Source organism: Benincasa hispida, chromosome 8 (assembly GCF_027475165.1).
Source record: "Benincasa hispida cultivar pf3 chromosome 8, pf3_genome.v1.1, whole genome shotgun sequence".
NCBI classification, from domain to species: Eukaryota; Viridiplantae; Streptophyta; class Magnoliopsida; order Cucurbitales; family Cucurbitaceae; genus Benincasa; species Benincasa hispida.
The window spans coordinates 20301306-20323438 of NC_143485.1; the positions used below are offsets into that span (position 1 = coordinate 20301306).

Here is a 22133-nt window from a genome sequence, read left to right on the forward strand (position 1 = left end):
ATCTCAATAGCGTTGCAATGCTACAAGTTTTGACGGGAAAATTGTGTGCCTCTTGAATAGCGTTGCAACACTCTTTTAGTAGTGTCACGACGCTATCAGACATATTTAGAAGAAATTACAACAATCAATTTGCAGTCTATCCATTGCAACACTTTTAGTCGATTTTTTGCGCAATACACTCGAAATCTTCTTTGTTTTTCACTTCCCTTTGATGAATCTTTGTTATTCCAACAATCTTTAAGAGATTCTTCATTGAGGTAAGTAGATTTAAGACATGAACTTTCAAAGTTAGGCTTAATCTTGATTTTCTTGTTTATATTGGGTTTAAGTCTTGATCTTTGTTTGATTAGGTTTAATCTTGATTTTCTTGTTTAGGTTAGACATAACCTTGTTTAGATTAGGTATAATTCTTGATTTTCTTAGTTTGAGGCATGAAGTTTCAAAGTTAGGGCTTGATTTTCTTGGTTTAAGGCATGAACTTTCAAAGTTAGGGCTTGATTTCTTTTGTTTGAGGCTTGAATTTTCAAAGTTAGGGTTTAATCTCCCATGTATATTCTTGAATCTCATAATAAACTCTTATTTCATATTGTTCCTTAATGAGATTGAATTTTAGAGAACTTGCCAAAGTTGGGATTTCACTTTGCCAAAGTTAGGGCTTTAATTTTAGAGAACTTGCAAGAACTTGCCAGTTTTCTTTAATTAAATGTTTATCAAAGTTAGATATGTCAATGTGTCTAATTTGTTAGGGCTTTATGAACTAAGTAATGCTTTGCCAAACTTGGTTTCAATTTTTAGTTATTGGAATTAATATATTTTTAGCACATTAGAGCACGTGCACACCTTGGGTTCAATTTTTTGAGGTTCGATTACACCTTGGGTTCAATTTTTTTAGATGTGTTTGTCTTTGTTCTCTAATTTTCCTTGAGGTTCTCTGATTTGTCTTACTTTCTTGAAGTTGGAATGTTGTAAAGCTAGAAATGACAAGTTGTATGTATTGGGAACTTCTTTGTTTTCCACAACTTGTTTTATGAAGTAAATCTTCATAAAATTTAAAAGAAATGGTTGAATTGGGTGTGGAAAACTTCATAAAATTTGAATTTTCTAATACAAATAGCTCCTATATTTGTTGTCCTTGTTTGAAATGTGGGGATTGTGAAAAGCATAGTAGCAAAGATATTAGAGATCATTTATATGTCAATGGGAATGATGAAAGTTATAAAATTTGGTTTTGGCATGGGAAAAAACTTCCTAACTCATCATTTTGTGGAGAATCTTCTAAGTTCGACACCAATATGTATGAAGAGACTGATGTTGCAAGTTTAAAAAAAATGGTTGAAGTTGCTCATGAGGAATATTTAAGAGATTCGAATGGATTTGAGAAGTTGCTTAATGATGTTGAAAAACCATTATACGAAGGGTGCAAAAAATACAATAAGTTGTCTACATTAGTCAAATTGTATAATTTAAAAGTTAGATATGGATGGAGTGATACTAGTGTTTTAGAACTCAAAACCTTAAAGGAAATTTTTCCCATTAGCAATGAGATCCCAAATTCAATGTATGAAGAAAAGAAAACTTTAGGTGCACTAGGAATAGAATATGAGAAGATTCACTTCTCCCTTCTTCATTGATCCGGGGAAAAGGAACCGTCTACCTGTTGGGTGCATGCTCTAATAATTGTTGTTTGTATAGAAAAGAATATGCAAATGCAATTGAATGTCCTAAATGTGGTGAATCAAGTTGGAAAAGGGGGAAAGATGCAAAATGTGGGAAAAAACAAATACCTTCAAAAGTGATATGGTACTTTCCACCAATTCCACGAATCAAAAGACTTTTTAGAAGTACTAATTGTGCTAAAAACTTGACTTGGCATATTGATGAAAGAGTTGTAGATGGTAAGATACGACATCTAGCAGACTCTCCAGCTTGGAAGTTAGTAGACTCTAAATGGCCAAACTTCATTTCTAAACCTAGGAATCTTCGTTTAGCATTGTCAGCCGATGGAGTAAATCCACATGGTGAAATGAGTTCTAGATATAGTTGTTGGCCTGTAGTGATGATTATTTATAATCTTCCACCATGGTTGTGTATAAAAAGAAAGTACATGATGCTATTAATGTTGATTTCGGGTCCAAAACAACCAGGGGACGACATTGGCACATACTTAGCACCACTAATTGAAGATTTAAAACTTTTATGGGAAAGTGGTATTGAATGTTATGATGCTTATTGAGAATAACTATTCAACTTACAGTCAGTTTTATTGTAGGCAATCAACGGTTTTCCTGCATATGATAACCTAAGTGGATGTTGTGTGAAAGGGTATAAGGCATGTCCAATTTGTGGAGACAACACATCTTCTATAAGATTGAAATATGGGAAAAAATGGCATACCTTGGACATCGAAGATTCCTAGCAAGAAATCATCTGTATCGGCACAAAAAAAAGTCGTTTAACGGTCAAAAGGAACTATATATTTAAAAATCAAATATCTTGAATTTCCTAAAGGAAAGAAGAACAATAAAAAACAAACCACGAAAAGAAGTTCAAAGATTTGTTGGAACAGGTTGTCTTTTTTTTTTTTTTTTCAGCTACCATACCGAAAAGATCTTCATATCAAACATTGATTAGATGTGATGCACGTTGAAAAAAATGTTTGCATGAATATCTTAGGTATGCTTCTTGATATTCTAGGGAAAAGTAATGATGGATTGAATGCTAGACGTGATTTAGTTCATTTAAAAATTCGACCAGAGCTTGCACCTGTTAGTGGTGACAAAAAATCTCCATTCCTTCCGCATGTTATGATACTCTTACAAAGGAAGAAAAACGTTGTGTTTTAAATACATTTTCAAGAATAAAGGCTCCTGAAGGTTACTCGTCGAATGTTAAAAACCTTGTGTCGATGACAGATTTAAAGCTTAATAGTTTAAAATCTCACGATTGTCCTGTGCTCTTACAACAATTATTTCCTATTGTGATAAGATCAGTCCTACCAAAATATGTTTAGTATGCCATAACTCGATTGTGTATATTTTTCAATTAGGTATGCAACAAGGTCCTAGATGTGCAACAATTAGAAAAGTTGGAAGAAGATATTGTGCTTATATTATGTTTATTGGAGAAGTATTTTCCTCCTTCATTTTTCACAATTATGGTGCATCTCACAGTACACATAATTAGGGAAGTCAAACTCTGTGGGCCTATGTATATACGATGGATGTATCCCTTTGAAAGATTCATGAAAGTCATTAAAATCTCCGTGAGAAATAGATATCGTCTAGAAGGTTGTGTTGTTGAAAGTTATATAGTAGAAGAAGCCAGTGAATTTTGTTCTGATTTCCTGTCTAGAGTAGATCCTATTGGGGTTGGAACTCATAATTCTTGAGATTTATTGTTGAATGAACTATTTATTTTATATTTATGCATTTTTTAATATTCTTTAACTTCTAGATGTATGTTCATGTATAGATTAACTATTCCTTCACAGATATGTATTACCCTTGTTAATTGATTCCTAGCTTGCATGTTTACCCCTTGATCATCTAGCTATAATCACTTAAGTAACAAATATTTGAATGATGTATGCTGAGATTTATTGTCTAATCATAAACCTTAGAATGCATGCCAAAACTAGTTTCGAAGATAAACTTGATTAATTGGTTAGACTACCTAGTTAATTCATCACACAAGGAAACCCTGGGACGAAATGTGCATGTTCTTAGTCTTAGATGGATGCTTTCAAACACAAGAAAACTGCAGCATGTAGTTTAATTAAGGCTTAGGCTTTAATTGATTTTAGGGCACTTGTTTGGTTTAACAAGATGATTTAGTTGCCTGTAGCGTCAATAAGTCGTTGTGCACGCATGAATCAAATGCATGTTTAATCAATAGAAATCGATGATCAAAATTTCGTAGGAATCCCTCTTACTCTCAAAACTAGATTATTCCAATCCTAGGTTACATTTACCGATTTTCTTTTAATTTCTTGCACGATCACACTATCCGCACCAAACCCCCTCCCCTATTTGTTCTAGCTAGAAAATTAACTTAAGAAACTATAACTCGTGCTTCCCTGTGGATGGACCTGAACTTGTACTATTGTTATGCCCTTGTAGTAGTTGTTGTTAGTTCGGTATTATAATTTCATTTGACTAGTAGAGGTTTGCAAGCGATGGAAAATCTTCTTACTACAAATCAAGAATTACGAGGATAAGATCATGAGGAAGGAAAAGGCTGGAGTTTTCCTATATGCAACAGTGATTTCTGTCACATTTAATAGAATCACGACCTTGAAGTTAGCAAAGGAAATCTAGAATTCCTCAAGGATGAGTACGAAGGAGATGAAAGGATTAAGGGCATAAAAAAACTTAGTGAGGTAATTCGAGATGATGCAAATGAAGGATTCTTAGTCTATTAAAGAGTACTCGGATAAGATGATTGAGATTTCCAGCAAAATAATAGCATCAAGAATTGATTTATCTAAAATAGATTGGTTCAAAATATTCTAGTCTCGGTATCTAAGAGGTATGAAGCAACTATTACTTCCTTATAAAATATTGAGGACCTCTCTCAACTTTAAGTGATAGAATTAGTTAGTGTTTTGCAAGCACAAGAGCAAAAGAGGTTGATGAGGCATGAAGGAAACATTGAGGGTGTTGGATCAACACCAGCACGCAGCAGAAGTGAACTGGATCCATAAGCATTCTAATTGATTAATTTTGGCATAAAAAGAAACATGCTAAAACAAAGTTTAATGGATTTCAAGAATATACCTTGGCCGAACCAACGAAATCTCTATTTCCAGCTGCTAAATCCTCTGATTCCTTGTGTAGACCACCACAAGATCTTCCCTACTATCCACTTGGTGCTCTAGATTGAGTTGTGGGACTCAAAATAAATTGCAATCAAAGGAAATATGGAGAAAGCTCACTGAACCAACCCATTGAAGAACACTTTTTCATCCGAATTTTTCAGCAAAAATTCAATCAGTTTATCATCCCTTTCTTCACTCCAATCTCTTCAATATATTGCAGACTATCATGCAAAGAGATGTGATGCGTGGGATGTAGCTCATACTTGGAGTAAACTAAAGGAAGAGGTGGTGGGTTCCTAGTTTTTCAATTTTAAGTTTGTGTGATTTTTCAATTTACAAAATCTATTTTGATTTTAAAATCATATTTTATTTCTAAAATAAAAATTTATTAATTTTATAAATTAATTTTCTATTAAAATTAATAAATAATTATTTAAACAATTTAAATAATTATAATTAATTTAATATCCAATATTAAATTAATTTTTACACAAATTAATCTTCATATATTTAAATCATATTTAAATATATTTTCTCTAGTTCTATTTAATTCTAATTTGAACGTTTCAAATTAACTACTCTAGAGCTAATCCATTTCCGAGCTAGTATCAGGACCTCATGGACCTACAGATCATGGGCTCAAACGATTTGAGATTAATCGATTAACCTCATTAGACCGATCTAACCCCCATTCGTTAACTAATGGGTCACTCCACTAAAGCCCATAGTTGGACTCCCCTCACTATAAATATATTATGTCCATTTGATATAACCATGATTAGTAAGTTAACCTTTAACAAGTTGTTCATAATAACGGTTGGGTTAAATCTCTGTTTTACCCTCGAAATTACCTATTGTTCCTTAAGTCCTCACTGATCCCCTAATAAACAATTGTTTTATGATCCAATCACAAAACCAATTCCCTCTCATACCAAATGAGAGGGCGTGATCCTTTGTTCAAGCCCAAGAATCAGCACTTAAGGGAACAACCTCTCTACTATCCCTAAAGCGGGTATGAGTGAATTCCCTCTTGCACCCTATGTCCCCAACTATCTATCCAGTCTTACCCCTGAAATGGCAGTCATATTGAGCTGGCAATGTTGAGTCAACTCTCACCTATGCAAATCTAAGGGCTATCTCAGATAAATAGGAGTTCATAGTTAGCTCAGGATTAAGGTCAAGTTACGTTAGTCATCGCCTTGAAATAGTCAGTCTTAAACAGTAAACAGCGTTATAAAATAAGAGTGACTCATTTTATGGTTCGATCTTGTATAAACTCTTTTGCACAAGGACACCCCCATTCCTCATGTCTAACATGAATGAATTAGGATCACTTCATTTGTAACACTTTACAACTCCTTGTAACAACTACAGAGCAGGCGATATCTAATAGTGTTAGCAGAATAAGGTACCCAACATTATCCATGTACTATCGATCATTTTGAATATTTACTCGAACCTGATCCACCTTTATGTCTTCACATAAAGTTCAAGTACTCATCCAATAGTCAAGGGACTTTTAGGTTTATTGGATTTCTATTCAAGCAATAGATTATTCAATAACACCTTTATTGAATTATCAGAATAAGCTCCATTATTTACATACCGCGAGTTTTAGGACATAAAACCCAACAAACTCCCCCTTGGACTAAAACTCCAGTGGTAACTTATATATTTGATATATAAGACTAAGTTTCTAAGTTTTATAGAGAAATACAATAAACTAGGGCATCCCATACTCATCTTTTACCATTCGGTATCTCTATACTCGATATTTCTCCCACTTGCCCTAGGTTATCTGGTATTTCCAATCCTACTAGGTAATTCTCAAACACTTTAGCCGAGAGAATTATTGTAAACATTGTTAGGTATACAATAGGCTTTAAATAAAATTATAAGGGGATTGCATCTTAATCTCAATAATGGCCAGGAAACATACTTTCCTCCCACTACATTGAGGTACTCTCAACTCTTTGAGCAAGATACATCCGACACATCACAATAACTCTTTGTTGACAGTCAGACCTAGAAATCGTTAAACTTTCTATACTTTGATCTAGTCATTTAGATATCTGAATATCTACAAATGGCTTTTAACAATTTGATTCTCAACAGAGGTTACTAGAACAAACATAATTTTTTAAAATGAACATTTCATTTATCCCAAAAATATATACAATTTGTTCTATACAAGTTTTAACAATTAAAAAGAAGTAGCAACTTCTTCCACTAGATGAGCTGAGCAAATGGTCCTAGGGACAAGTTAGCTTGGTTACCTTTTCTCTTCTCTCTTCTCGACAAGATATTGAGGGCAATGTCTTCTCCAGTGCCCTTCATTATTGCAATGGAAATATTTCCCTTTGCAGCGTTATCTTTGCCTTTCTTTCCAGTAGGGGTGTTCAAATAACCCGACAACCCAAACAACCCGAACTACCCAACACAAAATATAAGGGTTGGGTTGGGTTAGATTCATTTTTGGGTTGGGTTGGGTTAAATTTTTTCTATTTTTATTGGGTTGGGTTGGGTCATGGGTTGGCTAAAAAAAATTTAGGTTGACCCAACTCAACCCGAATTTTATATATAAATAAAATATACTATATATATTTGTCCCTGTTTAAAATTTGATTACTTTGTATTGATTAATTTGTGAATTTTAAATATTTTTATTTTAAAATTGTTATGATATTTTTCTTTATTTGAAGTTTGCAATCAATATCTTAGATATAATTGGTATTTAACATTTTAATTTTATGATATTTTAGTTACTAATCATGTTTTGTATATAAATTTACATATTTTTAATTAAAAAGAAAAAAAAATTATAACCCGACAACCCAACCCAACCCAACCCGAATTTTAAGGGTTGGGTTGGGTTGGGTTAGGTTAGAGATTTTATTTGGGTTCTTTGGGTTGCCAACCCAACCAACCCAAATTTTTCGGTTGGTCCAAAAAACACCCTTATCCTAACCCATGTACACCCGTACTTTCCAGTAGGAATCTTCTTCCCTTTCCCTTTGCCATTCTTTACAAGAATACTCTTACTTTTTAAAGATGAGGTAACATCAGGCTTGGAGTACCTTCTTCTCTTCTTGGCAGTAGTGATATTTACTTTTGGCACCAGACCCTTTGTTTTCAATATTGTCTGGTAAGCCTGTAGCTCATTCAGTAGAGTAGTCAAATTTGATTCATTAATGTATTCAAAATTGCAGAAAAATCTTAAGAAGAGATTCTAGAATAACACCATCTTGACTTCTCTTGTTCATGACAACGCCGTTTACTTCTGCCATATTAAAGTGGACTATCATGTCTAGGACATGTTCATAAACATTGGTCCCCACTTTAATGCGACTATTATAAACGTACTTAATGTTATCCCTCACGGAGATTCCATAATCTCTTTGGCATTACTCATATCCTCATGCTTCTTTTGTCAACATAACAGATAAGCTGGCAAGGATATAAGCACAGGTTATATCATTAGCCTTGACCCATCTGTCATATACATCTCGAACATTTCGGTTTGTGTTAGAGCTAGGAATGGGAGGACTGTCCTCAATTAAGAAAAACTGCAAATTGTCTATCAAAAGTATCGTGTTCAAATTTGATTTCCAATTCTTGTAATTATCCTCGATGAAGTTTATCTGATGCCAACACTTAAATTAATGAACTTGTCATTCTGAAATTTAATATCCAATCAAGTGTTAGCAATTTTAATAATTTACCCAAGATTATTCTTTTGCAACGATACTATATTAATACATTCTTGACTAAATACTACCTCTAGAATAACTCATATTCCAATAATCATTTAGGTGCCGCTTTTGGTCAGACATTATTAACAATTAATAATTCTGTGAGTGTAGACCCGCCATTTTCGGACGTCAGAGGCCACTAATGACCAAAGAAATCCTATCCATTTCTGGAGCTTGAGTTGTTCCAAATCCTATGTTACAACTCTCCGAGGGGATCGCCGTTGTTAAACGACTAGCAAAAGGCCGCTTAAAGCTAACCAACAGATGCAACATAGGAATCTCACAGTCCAAACTAACGGAAGAGACCGCAGGATATGTTCACACATTTCCTTCACCCACTTACTATGAACTACTTCCTCTATTCACCTTGATATTGACTCATACAAAACACTTTCCGAAAGGAGGTCACTTCCAGGGTGACACGAAGCGTCATATGAATCTCACGGTGTGAAATATACAGAGATGTGGCAATTGAAATCATAACCTTGATCTCTGATCGAATAACTTCTCCTTATTCACCCGAATCTAAATTTAAACTAAAAATACTCTTCGAAGGGAGGTCACTCCAAGGGTGACACGAAGTACCGCTTAAATCCAGTCTGTGAACTCTTAGGGATGCAAGAGCTAAGAATAATATACCGAGTAGGTTATTAATCTCTCATTGAAGTTTTCTAATAACTCTATCATATAGAAGTTATTCACTACGACTGAAGTGTTCTAACATTTGGGTAACTACATAATTAGGTTTTTTTCGGGCTAATTAAAAATAATCCTAAGTCTATGTGGTTTATCCATGTATAACTCTTATAATTGGACTTAAACCTATGATGTCTAGGTGATAAACACTTTTCTTACCTCACATCGCTCATGGATACTCATAAAACTGGTTACCAACGCTCAATTATTCGGCCATAATCCCCAAGTAAGAGATGTTCTGTAGACCGTCAACTTAAATACCCTTAACCTTTGAAAAAATTATATACCAGTTGAGTTTGTAACCCTAGTTTTACAAGTTTAATGACCTATTTTAACTAATTAAAACAAGTGATTAATCTATATGAGCATGCAACTGTTCTTCATTATGGATTTTAAATGTCTAACCCAATTTTATAACAGCTTTTAAAACTTTAGACATGCTAAAAATCCACAACATACGGTCATTTAATACCTAATATAACACTTATATTAAATACAAGAAACCCTAACATGCATACTATATATTATAACAAATTATAATATACTTTCAATGCATGTTGCATGCTTCCTATGATGGGATTTTAAATCTAAATGACATACTATATGCACAAACAATATTTATTTAATTATATCATACATCCAATGCATAAATAATTAAACACATACTAATATGGTTTTAGTTTTGCCAAAAACAAGCAAACAAAAGCCTAAGTATTACAAAAACAGCTTCAACACTACTTGAATCGCTCCAAAACCGCTTGAGTCGGACCCGAACTGTCTGAATCAGACCAGCAGAGACTGAATCAGACCAAACCTCAAGAGAACCGGCCGAACCAGCTTCTCTTACTTTCACCCAAAATCTCGCTAAGTCAGATCGTTTAGCATTAACAACCATCGTCATGTGTTTGGCTTGATCATTTAGTTTTTGCTTGATCGTTTAGAAACCAACATCTATCGTTTAACAAAGCTACACGATCATGTAGTATTTTCCTTCTAGTATAGTGTCATCGTCTAATGCCAAAGGATGCTACACGATCGCTTAGTGTTAAACACTATCGCATAGCTCCATCGTTTAGCACGAACAATTTACTATACGATCGTTTAGCTCCCAACGTTTAGTGCCGCGTCTTGATCGTTTAGCGCACGCACGAGATAAGCGATCACCTAGTGCTATCGCTTAGCTGCCGCTCATAGGTAAACGATCACTTAATGCTATCGCTTAGATACCGCATGGAGGTAAACGATCGCATAGTGCTATCGCATAACACTTCGCTGCATCGCTTAGCTCTCGATCAAAGGTAAACGATTGTGTAAGCGATCGCTCAGGCCATTGCATAGCTCTTCATCGCATCGCTTATCTCTCGATCAAAGGTAAATGTTCGTGTAAGTGATCGTTCAGCGCCATCGCTTAGCTCCCACCCGAAGCTACACAATCGTGTAGTGCCATGTATAGCAATACAACGCATCATTTAGCTACCGAGGTAGACGATCGTCTAGCGCACAATACCTAAACGATTAGCGCCCGAAGCTACACGATCGTTTAGCTTTTCCTTCATATCGTCTAATGCATGAAGCTAAACAAATCATTTAGCTACTGAAGCTCAACGACGATATGAACAGAGGTTGATCGTCTGGAATTTGTAAATCGGCCCCTTCACTTGTTTCTTCGAATTACAGCTTAATTTCAACTCTAATGACTCAATTACAGACTCTTGGGTAAACATTAAAGCTAATCAAGCAAGAGCCAATTACAAATTTAAACAGGAAATCAAAGAGAAATTAAAGGCCAAAACTCATAAAATCATATCATTACAGCAGTTTCATATTTTCATACAAAACACCCATCAAACCAGAATTAATTTGAATTGAATCCTTATACGATGCTCTGATACCAATTGTTGGATCAACACCAGCACACAGCGGAAGGGAACAAGATCCATAAGCATTCTAATTGATTAATTTTTGCATAAAAAGAAACATGCTAAAACAGAGTTTAATGGGTTTCAAGAACATACCTTGGCCGAACCAACGAAATATCCATTTTCAGCTGTTAAATCCTCCAAATACTTGTGTAGACCACCACAAGATCTTCCCTACTATCCTCTTGGTGGTCTAGATTAAGTTGTGGAACTCAAAATAAGCTAGAATCAAAGGGAATATGAAGAAAGCTCACTAAACCAACTCATTGAAGAACACCTTCTTCATCCGAATTTTTCAGCAAAAATTCAATCGGTTCATCATCCCTTTCTTCACTCCAATCTCTTCAATATATTGTAGACTATCATGAAAGAGATGTGCTGCATGGGATGCAACTCATGCTTAGAGTAAACTAAAGGAAGAGGTGGTGGGTTCCTAGTGAGCAACTTTGAAGATGAACTTGAAAATCTCAATTTTCAAGTTTGTGTGATTTTTCAATTTACAAAATCTATTTTGATTTTAAAATCATATTTTATTTCTAAAATAAAAATTTATTAATTTTACAAATTAATTTCATAAATTAATTTTCTAATAAAATTAATAAATAATTTTTTAAACAATTTAAATAATTCTAATTAATTTAATATCCAATATTAAATTAATTTTTACACAAATTCATCTTCATATATTTAAATCATATTTAAATATATTTTCTCCAATTCTGTTTGATTCTAATTTGAAATGTTTCAAATTAACTTATCATGCTACTCTAGAGCTAATCTATTTCCGAGCTAGTAGGGGGACCTCATGGACCTATAAACCATGGACTCCAACGATCCGAGATTAATCGGCTAAACTCATTAGACCGATCTAACCCCCATTCGTTAACTAATGGGTCACTCTACTAAAGCCCATAGTTGAACTTCCCTCACTGTAGATATATTATCTCCAATCGATATAATCATGATTAGTAAGTTAACCCTTCACAAGTTGTTCATAATAACGGTTGGGTCAAATCTCTGTTTTATCCCCGAAATTACCTCTTGTTCCTTAAGTCCCGACTGATCCCCTAATGAACAATTGTTTTGTGATCCAATCACAAAACCGAGTCCCTCTCATAGTATGAGAGGGCAGAATCCCTTATTCAAGCCCCAGAATCAACACTTAAAGGAACAACCTCTCTACTATCCCTAAAGCGGGTAGGAGTGAATTCCCTCTTACACCCTATATCCCCAGCTATCTATCTAGTCTTACACCTGAAATGACAGTCATATTGAGTCGGTGCTGTTGAGCCAACTCTCACCTATGCAAATCTAAGGACAATCCCAGATAAATAGGAGTTCATAGTTAACTTAGGATTAAGGTCAAGTTACCTAGGTGAGGGAACACTAAAAAATAAAATAGACTAGGGAGAAGGTGGAAGAGAGAAGAAATGGAAAACAAAAAAAGTAGCTCAAAATCTGTAGTAAAGACAATTTATTGATAGTGGTTGTACCAATCACATGATAGGCAACAAGGAGTTGTTCAAGGACCTTAACAAGTCATTCAAGTCAAAAGTGAAAATAGGGAATGGTGAATAACCAAAAGTGACGAGAAGAGGCACGGTGTCAATTGAGAGTAATGCAGGAACCAAGTTGATTACTAAAATGTTGCTTGGTCTTGAGAATGATCAAAACTTGTTAGACGTTGGTCATCTAGTAGATAAGGGATTAAAAGTGTTATTTGAAGATAGAAAATGCCTCATTTTCGACTCCAGTGGGAATGAGTTATTTAACATAAAGATGTAGCATAAAAGCTTCTTATTGGATCAATTTAAGAAGAAGCAGATAGATTTCAAGTGCCAAGTGAATGACACTAAGCTATGTCACAAGAGGCTATGGCATTTTCATCAAAAGAAATTCCAATATCTGTAGAAGAATGAGATGGAAGTTGGAGTACTGATTTTGGAGCAGTTAAAGATAAACTACAAAGCTCATTTGACGGGGAAGCCAACAAGGTTGCCATTCAAGAAGTTAATGTGGAATGCAACTAAGAAGTTGCACCTTATCCACATTAACTTGTCTGGACCTCAACCAACTCTCTCACTGGATGGTAGTTGCTATTTCATTCTATTTATTAATTATTATACCAAAATGTGTTAGATTTACTTTATGAAACATAAATTTGAAGTAGTTGAAGTGTTTCTAAAGTTTAAAAGATGGGTAGAAAATCAAAGTGCCTATAAGATTCATGTGGTGAAGTATGATAATGGGACTAAATATTTATCACAAAGGTTCAATTTCTTGAGTGAAGAAGTTGGAGAGAGCCTTAGCTCACTGCTCCATATACCCCATAGCAAAATGGAGTAAGTGAGAGAAAGAACATGAATACTATAGAAATGACAAGATTCATGATTCATGATGCTTGAGAAGAACTTGTCAAAAGAGTTTCGGGATGAAACAATTAACACAACAGTCTTTAATACTAAACCAAGATTGAAAATTTTAAAGGTGTTTAGTTGTTTGTGCTTTTCTCATATTCCACATGTGAAAAGAAATAAGTTAAAGTGAAAACGTAGGACCATGAATCTTTGTAGGCTATAGCATGGTGTCTAAAGCCTACAACATCTACCATCCTCATACAAAGAAGATTGTAGTTAGTAGGGATGTTTAGTTTTTTGTGGATGAGGAGTGAAACTGGACGGAAGAATGGGAGGTGAAGTAATAAAAAGTCTCTTTGGATCATGATGAATTAGTTGATGATGCACCAGTTCGAGGGACTAGACTACTGAATTAGGTGTATGAGAGAAGTAGTGTAACTATATTGGAATGTGCAGGGTGTGAAGAAGCTAAACGAGATCAAAAATGGATGGAGGTAATGAAGGAGGAGTTGAGAATGATAGAGAAGAACAAGACATGGAGTTATTGGAAAGACCTGCAAATAGAATAGTATTATCAAATGTGTTTTGAAGATCAAATTGAATCCCGATGGCTTTATGGATAATCTTAAGGCTAGATTGGTGGTGAAATGGTATGCACAAGTCTGGAGAGTTGATATCTCTCGAATTTTTGCACTTGTTGCAAGGATAGACACAATCATATTACTATTGGTTGTGTCAGGTTAGCATGGATGGAAGGTATATCAAATGGATTTGAAGTCAACATCCCTAAATGGGGTGTTAAAAGAAGAGATCTATGTTTAGCAAGCAGATGGGTTATCACACTAGGGCAAGAGCAGAAGGTTTATCTGTTAAAGAAGGCTCTCCATGGGTTAAAATAAGCTCTCAAACCATGGTATAGAAAGACGGATGTGTTGGGTTTTGGAAAAATATTATAAGCGCAACTATCCCACATCAAATAGTTTGGAGAAGTCATAGGCTTTAAGCACTATAAAAAGAGCCTATGCCTTTAATTTCAATTCGTCCCAATTAGAAACACTTTAAGCTCGAGTGTGATAACCCTAGATAAATTTTCTTTTGTATTCTCTAGTTCGAGAGTAAGATTAAAAGGTGTGAGAAGTATAAAAGTTTTGAGAGAGTGATCTTGTAATTAGGATCTCGAGATACAATTATTCTATGTGATTGTAACAATTTTTCACATAGTTGATTTTTTTTTTTGGTGGGTTGTGGTTTTTCTTCGAGTTTAAATTTTTCCATGTAAATTCTTATTTCTATTTTTATTGTTTTATTTTAATTTTTCTATTATTTTTCTGCTTATTCCTACTGTAGTAGTATGAGGTTTTTTTGTAACAGGATGAACACTTGTTGAATTAAGTTTTGTAAAGAATTTGAGTAAATCCACGCTCTATGCGAAAAAACTTGGTATTGATATTATGATTTTGTCTCTCTATGTATATGACTTGTTGGTGACGAAAAGTGATGGTGCTCAAATAGAGGTGTTCAAACAAGAAATGATGAAGGTATTTGAGATGACTGATTTAGATTGGATGCATTACCTCCTGGGTATAGAGATTCAACAATGACAAAGTGAAGTGTTTCTTTGTCAAAATAAATACATGAGAGAGATATTAAAGAGGTTCAATATGGAGGAGTGCAAGAATTTGGACACTCTAATGATTCAAAAAGAGAAGTTGCAAAAGGTTGATGGAGAGCAACTTGCAGATGAGAATGTGTGTAGAAGTCTCGTTGGATGCCTCATATATCTCATATTTACTAGGCATGACATCATGTGCACTATAAGTGTCTCATCTAGATTTCTTCATTGTCCAATTCAGAATCACGTGGTTGTTGTAAAAAGGGTTCTAAAATGTCTTTAAAGCACTTTTTTCTAAATCAAATTTAGAAAACTTGTTTTTAGTTGCAGGATTTACTTAGATAGTGATTGGATTAGGTAATTGGATGATATGAAGAGCTCCTCTGGGTATTGTTTGACTTTTGGCTCTTGGTGTTTTTTGTTAGATTGGGTAATTCTGAAAGCTTGTTCATGATTCAGCCAAACACTCTAATTTATAAAGCTTTCATCAAGCAATCTCAAAGCTTGCATGAAGACTAGCTCCTTCTTCATGAATTGAATGGAATTGGATGAATAAGGTGCTTGCACCCATAGTGGAGATTTCCAACTTTTGGAAATTTCCATTTTGTGTTTTCAAAATTTGTTTTCAAAAATTGATTTCTAAAATCAATTTATAAGTAAATTAATTTATTTGTTAGTTAGTTTTATAAAAATTAATTCAATTATTTAATTTTATATAAAACTAATTAATTAAACCTTTTAATTAATTTTGCTAATTTAATATCTAATATTAAATTAATAAAATACCTATTTCACTATAATGAATTTAATTTAATATAATTAATATTTAAATCATAATTTAAACATTAATCGATTCTCCAATTTCGTTTGATTTTGATAAAATTAAACATTTCAATTGTATCGAATACAATTAATGGAAACCCTAATTGAATTTGAACATTTCAAATTCTAAACTCTAATTTCAAATCTCATCAAGATTACTTAATTTACTAACCCAAATTACGAGCTTGTAGAGGGACCTTATGGACCTACAGATCATGAGGTCCAACAATTTGCAATTAATTGGTTAAACTCTTTAAACCGAATTAATCATTTTTTCGTTAACTACCAAGACATTCCACTATAGCCCGATAGTTGTACTCTCTTCACTGTAGATATATTTCTGTCCATTTTAACCATAATCGATAAGTCAATCCTTAACAGGTCGTTCTTATTTACAGCTGGATTACCATTTTACCCCTGTAATTACATCTTGCTCCTTAACCACTGATCCTTCATTGAACAATTAATTTATAGGCCAACTTATAAATCATAACCCTCTCTTCCATGAGAGGGTGGGGCCCCGTTGTTTAAGATAAGGCATCAGCAATTAAGAGAACAACCCATATGTTAACCCTACATCGGGTAGGAGTGAATTCCTATATCTCCAGCTATCTATCTAGTCTCATTCCCGAAATGGGAGGCTTATTGAGTAGTGTTGTTAGACTATTCTCACCTATGCAAATCAAAGGATAATCCCAAATAGATAGAAGTTCATAGTTATCTCAGGATTAAGATCGAGTTACCCTAGGTCATTGAGTTTGAGATAGTCAGTTTTAACAGTAAACAGTTATTATAAAGAAAAACGACTATTTCGAGGTCTGATCTTATGCAAACTCATTGTACAGGATGCCCCCACTCTCATGTCTCCACATGAATGATTTTTAGATCACATCATTTATATTAGTATATCAATCTCATTTGTATACTTATAGACCATTTTTGCTACATACTATAACTTGATCCTCTCTTATGTTGCCACATAAAGCTAAAGTACTCATGTTATAGCCATCGATTTGCTTATTGGATTTTCATAAAAGAATGCAATATCAATAGTAATTTATTGAATAAAATCCTCAACAACATTTTTATTGATAGATAGAATATGTTAACAACATTTACGAACTGTGAGTTTAGGATATTCCTAACATAGCACGACTTTTGTAACTAACGGCCTTAGTACATATAAGTTATTTTCTATTGAAGCAAAGCGTAATTCCATTCTATTCTTAAAAATAAACACTTTATTTTTAGAGAATGATGAGGAATACTTTTGTTCAATCTGACAAGAAACTGAAATTAAGTTCCTATTGATTTGAGGTACTACATATATGTCATCCAATAACATATATCATTTCTTATTCAAAAATAACTTAAGCCTGCCTATGGCAATAGCTGAAATGGCCTCACCAGTACCGACTTTAAGAGTCATCTCTCTAGCTACCAACTGTCTCCAAGAATTAAATCCTTAATACGAAGAACATACGTGATTAGTAATTCTTGAATCAACTACCATCCAGAATCATCATTCTCTACTAAGCACGTCTCCAAGACAAATAAATCAGATTTATTTTCTTCGGAGCTCTTCCTTTTCTGGAGAGTAGTGGGATCAGCTCCACAACTCATATCATAAACTCCAAGTTTCATTGTAGAGAATGATCCTCGTTGATTAACTTCATTAGATTTAGCAACAATTACTTTCTCTATTTGTCCCTTGACATTCAATATGAACTAAAGTTTATCTAAGGAGCTAACATTACTGGTTTCATTGTCAACGACCCTATTTTGCTTGAATTGTGAGAACTTTCACTCAAACAATTCTTGCATTGATTGCATGATCTGATGTGCAGTGACCATGATCTCAAATCTTTTAGCTAATGCATCAGGTATGCTTACCAAAATGTAAACCCTAGCCTTAGAATTAGCCTTTGTCCACATCTTGTATGTATCATGAACTGTTCGTGTTAGATCAGGGGTTGGGACTTGAGGAAAATCCTTATTCATGACAATGTTGAGGTTGTTAACCATAAAAAAAGTTTTAATCGAATTTTTCCATGTCGAATAATTAAAAATGGTCAAATTAGAGGCAACTAATGGAAAATTACAGTTTGACATATTTGCTGAAAAAGAAACAAATTGATCTACATTAGATTTTAGCATAACTCTAAAATATTTAATCAAATTTAGAAAGAAAAAAAAAACTAAATGAACCCATTAAACATCTAATTTTACAATGATGCTTCAGTAATTTAGGACAAAACCCACCGAAGGGTAGTCAGTTGTCCCTTCATTGAATTAAGACACTCTCAACCACTTATTCCACCAAAATAACTCTTATTCCTATAACAATCAGTCATCATTTATTTGGTCAAGAAATCATTAACTAGCTAACCAATTTTTCGTAAGTGTGACCCTTCATTTTAGATCTTTGAGTTCCGCCCCAATGAGCCAACCGAAGGGAAAAACCAATTGGGACAAAAACTAAAGCGATCCTATCCATTTTTGGAGTTCACCTTGATATTAACCTACTGCACACATTCGAAGGGGGACACTCCCAGGGTACCTCAAGGACTTGCAAGAAGATCTCAGGGTGCAAACCAATGAAGGAGACCATAGGACATGTTGACATACATCCCACTCCCACTTACTGTCAATACTCTCTTCATTCACCTTAATATTGACCCATGCAAACACCATCAGAAGGGGGACACTCCCAAGGCGCCTCGAGGCCAAGCATGAGTCTCACAGTGTGAACATAAAGGGAGAAACGTGAGTGAAGATCGATTTACCATATACATCTTTTTCCCCCGACTGAGTATTTTAATAACCTAGGGTTTATTTTACTTAGGAAAAATATGGTTAATTATTTTTACTAAGTGATTGTTTAAGTTTTTCCAAAAGTAACACTTACTTTGGATAGTTAAACAATTTTGATTAATGTTCGTTAAACACTTTAACAAACCTTAATAGAAAATTGCATGCTTGTAGCAAATCTATCTAATTCATATTTCCAAGTTAGTTTCCAGGTAGGGTCGTTATGTTTTCGTCAACTTCAATACCCCAACCTTTCACATATGTTTACATCATTTATTATCTTTTATTAAAACAAACTTACTCCTATTAAATTGATTAAAAAGATTAATCTAATTTCGAATCTCATTAGAATTTCGTGATCTTAGGTCTATATGAATCAAATTTTAAAACTATTTTAAAAAATTATTTTACCTAAGTTAGCATGAAAATCTGAATTATTGATTTTAATTTCTAATTTCATTTAGTTATAACGATTATAAAATAAATGAAACAAATTAAAACCATACATTACATCATATGACATACTTTATAAAATTATCTAAAGTAATGTCATACATCATGCAATTTCCATTTCATAACTATATATAGTATAACACATGGCTATGTTATTAATGCAATTAAAACCATGGCTATATTATTAATGCATGCAAGCATATAGTATAACACTTATATTATATGATGCATGAGCATGCTATAAAAGTAAATCATGCAACTATATATTATAACATTTATAATATAAATAATGGATGAATAATGCATAATCTATGGTGGGATTTTATTATATGGCATACATTATGACATATATAACATAATTAAACCATACATCATATGCAAAATTTAAATAGCAATTATGGATCGGGATTGGACTTCTAAAGCATTAATTAAATTAATATAACATTTATATTAATTAAATTAATCAAAACTACCTATTACAATAATAAATAGCTCAACCGGTTCGAAACAAGTGAACCAAGTCTTGAAACAGCACAAACCAGACCACCACCAACCGAACCACCTTTGAATCGCTCGAACCGAACCCGAATCAGCTCCAAATCGAACCAAACCGTGTGTGAACCAACACTGAAACGTGCTTCTTCTCCGTCTCAGAGCATCGCGACGACGTGCCCTAGCATCATAACGGTATGGAGAAGAACTCTATTTGTCGCACCATAGCGTCGCGACGCTAGGGCACAGCGTCTTGACGCTATTGTACAGTTGCCTACTATACACATTCAATCTTCTTCCAATCTCATCCGATTTAAGACCCATTTTCGTCAGAAAGTCATCGGGAATAGCACAATCGACTCAAGACATTAAAAATATAGACTTGATAGAAATTTACGCCCAAAACAACGGGCCTTTACAAATCGAATTTGAAAAAACAAAGAAGTAAACACAAAAAGCCTAATCCTAAAACATCCAAAATTGCAAAGCATTCATAAAAAATATCATATGAAATATAACAGAATGTACCCACCAAAACTGTAATTAACTTCTATAATAAAAGAAGTTGGGATCGAACCCGTCCGCTTTGTTACCAATTAAAGGGAAATCGATGAAGGTTTCTTTACAAAAGCGGGGATCGTTCCCAATTTTAATTTTTTTTTATAGAACTTTAAATTACAGAATCCAAAAAAAAAAAATTATGCATTATCAAACCAAAAATTACAACATGCTCTTAAAAGAAGAATTAAGGAAGAAATTGACACTTAGCCTTGAAGCCAATTTTCTTCACATATTCCCTCTTGATCCGGATCACAAATGAAACGAAATCACAACTGGGCACCACCACTTGAGAACCCTCTATATTCTCTTGGGAATGAAAATATGCAGGAGTAGTGGGGCTCTGCACAATTTTGGAAGAGGGATAGAGGATAAGAGGAAGAAGAATAGTGAGTTTCTTTTTAGAAAGAATCTTGTGTATTCTCTGTGAAACTTCCAGAAAGAATGAGAGATGCCCACTCTTGTTCTCACATACTGCTTGAGAAAGATCAGGGAAAGGGTAACTCCCTCCCATTAATTAAATTATAAAATAAATTTTATTTAATTAATAATAAAATATAAATAATAACTACCTTATTATATATACAAACTATATGTTATATCAAATATAGCACATAATCTATAGTTTTATATTGTATCAAATACAATATAACCTATAATTTTATTTTCTTTCAACAATGCTTGCCATTTAATATAAATCATATTTATACTAAATTCAATTATATGAATCCCATCCATATAATTAATATTCGAATCATATTCAAATATTTAATTCTTCTCAAATATTTATGATATTTAACATAAATCATATTTATATTAAATTTAATTATACGAATCTCATTCATGTAATTTATTTGAATCATATTCAAATTTCTCTCAAAATACTTTGTATTATAATGTATCAAATACATTATATTAATTATATCACGTATAATTAATTTAATTAATTATATCATGTATAATTAATTTTCTCAATTAATTTGAATAATTTAAATTAATCCAAAAAATTAATTCTCAATTAAATCCCTGTTGAACTATATAAGGGACCTTATGGACCTGTAGATTGAAGCTCCGACGGTACTTGGATAATTAATTAAACTCTTCAATTAAATTACCCAACTTTCATTAACTCCCGGTCATTCCAATAATGACCGAAAGTTGCACTCTTTACACTACAAATATATTTATGTGTCTATTGGATATAACCAATCAACAGTGCGATGACCCTTCACAAATTACTCGTAAATACAGTTGAGTCAAAATTACCATTTTGCCCTTACAATTACATCTAACTTCTTAGGTACCACTGATTCCTCTTATGAATAATACGTCATAGTCCAATTATGACCAAGTCTTTGTCGAGCCAAGAGAGGGTATGAAGCCCTGGAATCAACCCTTAAAGGAGCAATTTATATACTTACTTCAACATGAGGGAATGAGTGAACTCCATTTTGTGGTGTTCTCAGTTCCCCAATCAGATAAATCCCCAAAATGGTAGGCTTATTGAGTTGACAATTTGGCCACTCTCACCTATACAAATTAAAGGGTCGTCTTCATGAGCAGGAGTTCACAACTAACTCGAGATTCAAGTCATGTCACCTATGGTCATCCTGGTGAAATGTAAGTCTCTACTATTAATGGTGTTATATAATAAGACTAAGGATTTCGTAGTCCGGTCTTATACAAACTCTTGTATAGGATACCCTTGCTCACATGTCTCTACATGAATGATCAGAATCAGATAATTTGTAACACTTTACAACACTTGTAACGTCTACAAAGTGGGTCGTATCCGTGGTGTCACCAGGGTAATGTACTCAGTCTTATCCATCTACTACAGACCAT

At 33.6% G+C, this 22133-nt stretch overlaps 1 pseudogene; it reads left to right on the forward strand.

Moving 5' to 3' along the window:
* The first annotated feature begins 1058 nt into the window (after positions 1–1058).
* Positions 1059–3388, forward strand: LOC150034423 (uncharacterized; annotated as a pseudogene).
* Positions 3389–22133: the final 18745 nt, after the last annotated feature.